We start from the raw sequence: 6,837 nt of genomic DNA, 5'->3' as shown, positions 1-6,837 counted from the left end.
AAATCTAGAGCTGGCACTCCTATAACATTTTGACAGAATGGACATTGTTCCTGTCTGACGATTTCAGCAATGCAGCTGAGCATGTGTTCAGATATGAACGACAGCAGGAATGGAAAGAGAGAAAATCATGATCAAATGTGGCTATTCTTCCTAGGTGGGCCTGGACCCTGGAGATAATTGGGGTGAGGTGATCCTTAGAAATCAGGTTAGCCAGATTACATTAGGGTTAGCCAGAAAAATGCTACCTCTCAAGAAAAGAGGGACTTGGAAAGACCTATCTTGTACTGTCAAAATATATAGCCATACATATATAAATACACATCCAGCCTCCAAATCAAGTCCTCTCCAGCGTAATTCCCTTGGAACGCATGCATATGTCAATAATTCCATCATCTCAGTGTCTGGTACTTGTGCAGGAAAAGGTTAATTCCGCCTCAGCCTTTACAAAGTAAAAGCTCTTGTTATTTTTGTTTTGTTTTGTTTTTAAACTGTGTGAAGAAAGAGGCAGGCTTTAAATATTTGCGTAGGCTGCTTGGCAACAGATTGCATGCGATCTTTATAAAAACAATGAGTTCTCATAGAATTTACATTGTTTGAACTGGGTGCTAGTGGCTCCTGACCAGTGCTCAATGGCTGGTCTGTAGGAAGAAACAGGGAGAGAGGTGTTATATTGTGCATTGTGTGCTGCTGCTCCAGCTTCCCGAGAAAGCTGCGCTGGCAGGAGTTGAGAACCAGGGCGGGGATAAAGCCGTGGCTTCTACAGCACATAAAATGCATGAGGTGAGAGCTGACACTGGCTGTGGTTGTGCACTCAAGGCCACTGTTGTGGGGTGAAGTCTGCACACACGACATGGTGCTCCCAGATATAACCAGTGGCTGCAGGCCTGTCTGTCTCCTTTGGTCTCAGGAAATAGCTGTGTTCCCAATATTTTTCCTTCAGAAATGACGTCTACTTGTCTGCAGCAATGGCACTATTAAGCAGATTGCAATCCTTTCCCTATCAGCTGGGAACTGATTTTAAACTGATATATCATCTGTTCAGGAAAGGCAGAGCATCCCTGTGGCAGCACCTGTTGAAAAATCATTGAAATCAGCTCAGAAATGATGAGATTTCTCAAAGCAATAAGCACTACTTTATTTGTTTGTTTTATTGGCCCTTTCACCTCTAGGATATAACTGGAGCATATTTTCTTAGGTTGCTTCCACCTTTTGCTGGAGCAAAAACATACTTCATCTCTCCCCCAGATTTTCTTCCTGGCAGGCAAAGGGACTTTTAAGCAAATATCTTTTGCAAGAGCAGTGAGAAGAAATCTGAGAATTTCTGGTACATGGTTTGTAACCCCTTCCATAATCTGGGGAGATTACACCATTTCCCTGCACTGACAGCCTTAGGTTAAGAACTTTGGAACCATTCCTGGTGAGCACAGAGGGGTTTAGCACGTGCAGTACCAACTGAGATGCTCAAAAAGAAGACATAAAAAAGAACTGAAGATGGATATATCCTATAGCCTACCTTAAACCATGCACAGATAAAAACTCTGATCACTGTTGCTTCACTTTTACCAGCCAAAATACAGGCATGGCTTTCTGTTTGTATAGGCAATAATGAAACCACATAGCTTTCCTGAAACTGCTTCCACATGAAGACACACGAATGTAGCAGTTCACAAGAGCTGGGAGAAGTAGGGCATAGTAAACCAAGAGCATCCAGTCCTATAAATAAGATAAATTCAGAGAAATTAAGTGACTTATATATGATCACATATGCCCTAAGACACAGCCAAAGCCAAACTAATATCCAGACTTCTCAAATTCAGGTGCTCTGAATTGAGTGAAGGATCCTGATAGCATTCTGTGTGTGTGTCACTATTTGTGTTTTAAGTCTCAGAACACACCTGAATGGGGAAGACAAGGTCTTGACAAGTATCACCTGGTAACAGGGCACCCACTGACTCCCTGAGCTTCTCTTGCAGATACCATGTCAATGTTATGAGTCTTCATGAAGATACATAAGAGGAGCAGGAGGCAGTAGCGTCTTGTGCACAGATGTGTATGACTCACAGAAACAGTACTGAACAAACCAGACATCCACATGCTCATGTTCCACCACCAGCACTCTTCTGTTCACTTCCATATTTATTAATTCCATACATGTGTATGTACAGGTACATACAGAGATAATTTTACACACCTTTGGCAGAGAGGCCATTCAGGTTAGGTACACACACAGGTATGAACTGCACTCTAACAACCACCTAGCAATATGCATTTCCAAATGTTGTGGCAATGGTTTTGACTATAAATTCAGGATAACCTCACAAAAAATGGACTGTGTGATTTAGAGACTGTCTTGCTGAATTGATAGAAGAGGATTAAATTATGACTATCAAACCATTCACCTTTGTCAGTGGATCTAATCACAATCTGTTTGATAGCGACAAAAAAATGCCATCTGACAGCAGCTTTGTAGCTTTGTGAATGAGTGAATTAGTTCCCACTGGCTGAGCACTAACTGCAAACTGTTATCACTTCACAGTTGCTGTTATGACTTATGCTTTGCTCAATGGCTTCATTTTCCAGGTAGAAATCTGTAAGGAATGGAATTAAAATTCTTTGACCTACTCTGTGCAAGAGCTGGAAAAACTAAAAGAAAAGCAATACCCTTTTAAGATAAACCTCACAAAACTAAAGGCAAAGGACCATTAGGCAGATCCTCTGATACAGCTTTTATTTTACAAGTCATTATACTTCACACAATTAACCCACTTTTGAATAAACTGTACTGTTAGTGTGGCACATCTTCTAGAAAGGCACACTCTCTCTCTGAAGACATTAAGAGTTGGCAAATCGTCATTTCTCTGGATGACTGACTCACTATTAAAATCTCCTCATTTGGATTCATCTTGGCTTCGGCTTCTGGCCATTGGTTTTGTCTTTCTTGTCACCCGTGCATTTAAAACCCCTTAAGACCTGGTGTTTTCTTCTTAAGAAGAAAATTAACTCTGTGTGTGAAGAGCCCTGAACACTTTGCCTCTTCGTGAAACACTTCAGGGATGTTTCTCACCAATGATCATAGGAAAGAGCCCCTGGACATATACATATTTTAAAATCAATTGTGCAATAAAATGCAACAAGATTTGTAAGTGCTGGTAAAAATCACTGAATACAAAAGGCAGAGCTCTCCAGCACAACTACATGTGGTCACACTTTTACCTCATCCTGGAATCTCAAAATGCTCCCATAAAAGTTCTCTTGGATCAAATGGGATGAGCTATTGACTTGTATAAAAACACAAGAAAGAAAATCCTTGATTTTTCAAGTTTTGCACATTTTGGCAGCCTTACTAGAACCTAACAAAATTGGGAAATTTGTCAGATTTTTATCTCAACAGTTCTGCAGTACTGGAGACATATATTTCTGTTGGGACTTCCATTCAAATCCATCACTTGCAACTGTGTTGCTTTTGAGAGGTAGGAGATTGCACCAAATGCCTTTTCTGGGCTCTTCTAAGGGGAAAATTAAAGGGTATTTTCAATCTCCAAAATTTCTTCTCAAATTACACCAGTTGAATTTTGTACTGTGGTATCTATGATCATCTGCCAGTTCAAGTCAAGGGAGTTACAGTATAAATAGATGTATTCCTGAGCCTCTCTCAGAAGCAAAGTACAAACATTTCCATCAAAGCTGACTTAAGAATATCTGCCAAGTGAGGATGCCTCATACTTTCGCCTTCCTCCTTAACTGTTGTTCATTTTTGCAAAGCAGTTATTAGAACAGGGAAAACAATGCATAAATACATACAAATCCATCCATTTTTTATCCCCTCAACCCATCTCTGTGATACAAGAGGGACTGGGTGATGCAGAGGGAGGTTGGACACGGAGAAAGGCAACAGTAATGCAATCCCTATACTGAACCACTGACAAGTTACCACTTCAGCCTGCATTTCCATGCTCATGCACACACCAACACCTACAAACTGAGCACAGAAAGTTCTTTTTGGTACCCCATACCCACAAGATACTGCTTTTTGTCTTCTCTCCAGATTCCAGATTTTTCTGTTTAAAGGATGGGTTTGAAATCCAGAGTTTAATTTGGAAAATGCATTCAGAAAAGAGGACAAGAACAGATCAGAAGGAAGCAGCCAGCCACCTCTCACTAGAAACACTTCCTGACTGGAGTGCTGATCTCCAAACCAACACTGAGGACCCTGCTGACCACAGCAAAGCAAGGACATCAAAACCTACTTAAGGAAAAGCTCCACTGTGTGTTCTCTAACACGACTTCTAAGGTGATTAGTCTTTAAGGACATATTGGTTAGAGGTTGACAAACCCTGACAGATGCTTGCAGTTAACCGTGCTCAGGTGAAATACCACCAAACATGACTTCTACACAGCCTCTACAGGCACCACAAGGACGTCTGACATTCCCAGCGCTCCTCAAGGTCACTCTTGGAAACATGATAAAGAGAAACTTTCTAAATCATCAACTTCCTTCTGCAAAGGAATGACTGATGGCTTTTAATTCTCCCTATTTTCAGAGGCTTCTGGCAGAACTGTGACATTAAATATTAAGTGAAATATAAGTAAGGTTTGAAAATGCCTGCTCTGAAAGAGCTTGGAAACATTAGTGAGTGCATCTCATACTGCAAAAGCCTCTGTCTGGCTGGTTATGCATCAGAGTCATCCATTTCTTACTTCAAAAAAACAGTTTACTTATCAGCTACAAGGTACAGCCCCTCCATTTGGAGCATTTATATATTTCTGTTACTTTCAAAGCTAATATTGTTTGGGAAGGTCAGGGAAGGACTCTCTTCTCACATCTCTCACAATCACTGACTTGACATTGGATGTAAAATTGAAACCCCTTCTTCAAACACAAACAAACAAATAGGAAGAGGTTGAATTACTTTGGAAGGGTGCTGCATTGACAGGCAGTTTAGCTGAATGTTGCATTTGAAGAATATTTGACATCTCCAGTGCTGGGAAAGAGGTCAGGCAGTTCAAAAGAAGCCTTCTTGCTTGCTGGCTTCTAAGAAACCAATTCATTTTGTTACTATGGTGAAGTACGCAGAATAGATCACACATAATTCATTCCTCCACAAACATTTTATTGCAAAAATATACCGGTTGTTTTCTGTAATATCAAATATTATTGCAGGGCTTGTAGATTTTGTTTCAGACAGGTTATGCCAGGAAATTATAGAAAATTGTAATATACAAGAGATTTGAAATCTGCAGATGGAAAGCTGTGTATAAAAGTCAGTGATGTTAGCATTGTTTATATAGCAACTGCAACCGCAGTGCTTGAACACTAATAATTACCTGCTGCCCTGCTTCCAATCCTAATATTCATGGGGTAAAAAACAGACCAGGCAATCTCCATTTTCATTTGAAGCATTTACTTCTGGTTGGTGTTGGAGAAGGCTGATTTATAATTTACACTGTATTAAATATTTGTAGTTATGTCCAGAAATAGTCTTTGCCAGTGAGTACTATTGCAGAGGCCTTGACTTGTATCTCTGGGATATACAATGAATGTACCACAAGTTTCTCTAGCCAAGATAATTCAGGCAGAAGAAGGCAACCAGGCGAGCCAGGGTGACTTGAAGCTGAACATTGTGCAGAGATGGCCACCCCTGAGCAGTATTCAGCTGGATTGCTTCTTCCTGCACAACTTCACCAGCTTACACAGCTCTACAGGACCCTACTGCCATCATCATCACCTGCAGAGACAGCCACACACCAGGCCACTGCTTGTTGTCCCTCTCTCCTTCCATGCAGTAAGCCCTGACTCAGAATTGCCCCCTCTGTTTCCTGGGTTACTGTTAAAGGCGCTGCTGGAACCAGGCTGGCATCTCTACCTTTGCAGGGAGATCAGACAGAATGAAACCGTGAAACTCCTGTTATGGGAGCAGGTTCTGAAGAGATGGAAACTTCTTGGAGATGCTCAGATGTTTTAAAGGTGAAAGCTTTGCTTCTTGGGTCTTTTTCCTGGCCTTTAGGGTGCTATACAACATCCAGAGCTGGAAAAATGATCCCTTTGCTGGTAAACATTGCAACCTTTGTTCAGTATCTACTGGGGCAACAAATCTTCATAGCGTGCTGGAGCACACAAACGGGAATCTGAAGGTCCTGAATTCAGCTGGTCACAGACGAATGAGAGCAAGTCAGGCTCAAAGGGGCAGAATTACACAATACTGTCACATGGATGAGACAACTGCATCCCACATCCATCAGAAACAGAAGGAAAATAGAAGCAGAATAAAGGGAAAAAATAACAAACAAGTTTCCAAAAACTAGATGGAACTTCTTCTGTGTCAAGTCTTCTCTGAATCAAGGAAGGGTTTTGCCCTAGTATGGGGGGAGATTTTGAATGAAAGGCTCATGGCAACAGAAAGAAATCAGCTCCGCAAGTACGTAATATTCAAATGAGTTTTACATAACTACTCTCCTTTTCTTCCAATTTTCATCTGCATGAAAAAATTACAGAAAACCAAACTGAATGTAAGAAAACCAGCTTGAAGACCAGAAACAGCCTTTCCCACCATCTCTGTCAAATAAAGCACACATGTTCTCACTAAATCACACCTTAAAATAAACCACACTTACCAAAGAGAATGAAAAACCAAGAGGGAGGACTTAGAGTGACCCACACAACCCTGCTCCCACCACACCAGCTGCCCTGATGAAGAATCAGAAGGACCTCACCTCTACACCTCTAGCACGTGAAAGCTGTCCCTGTGATGCTACCCCGTCATCCCAAAAGACCCAGACTTGAAAATACCCAAGTGCATTTTGTTACTAAGCTGGTCCAAACAAACTTTACCTTGGTAG

General features: G+C 41.2%; 1 long non-coding RNA gene across 1 annotated transcript; it reads right to left on the bottom strand.

Moving 5' to 3' along the window:
* Positions 1–473: 473 nt before the first annotated feature.
* Positions 474–1,837, bottom strand: LOC138110859 (uncharacterized). The gene is made up of 3 exons (XR_011151118.1): positions 1,805–1,837; positions 1,514–1,713; positions 474–1,070 (listed from the first exon to the last, which is right to left on the bottom strand). It is a non-coding gene; the product is annotated as an uncharacterized lncRNA (long non-coding RNA).
* Positions 1,838–6,837: the final 5,000 nt, after the last annotated feature.

The sequence above is a fragment of the Aphelocoma coerulescens genome, chromosome 5 (assembly GCF_041296385.1).
Source record: "Aphelocoma coerulescens isolate FSJ_1873_10779 chromosome 5, UR_Acoe_1.0, whole genome shotgun sequence".
Taxonomy (NCBI): Eukaryota; Metazoa; Chordata; class Aves; order Passeriformes; family Corvidae; genus Aphelocoma; species Aphelocoma coerulescens.
This window is presented reverse-complemented; position numbering and strand designations above follow the sequence as displayed.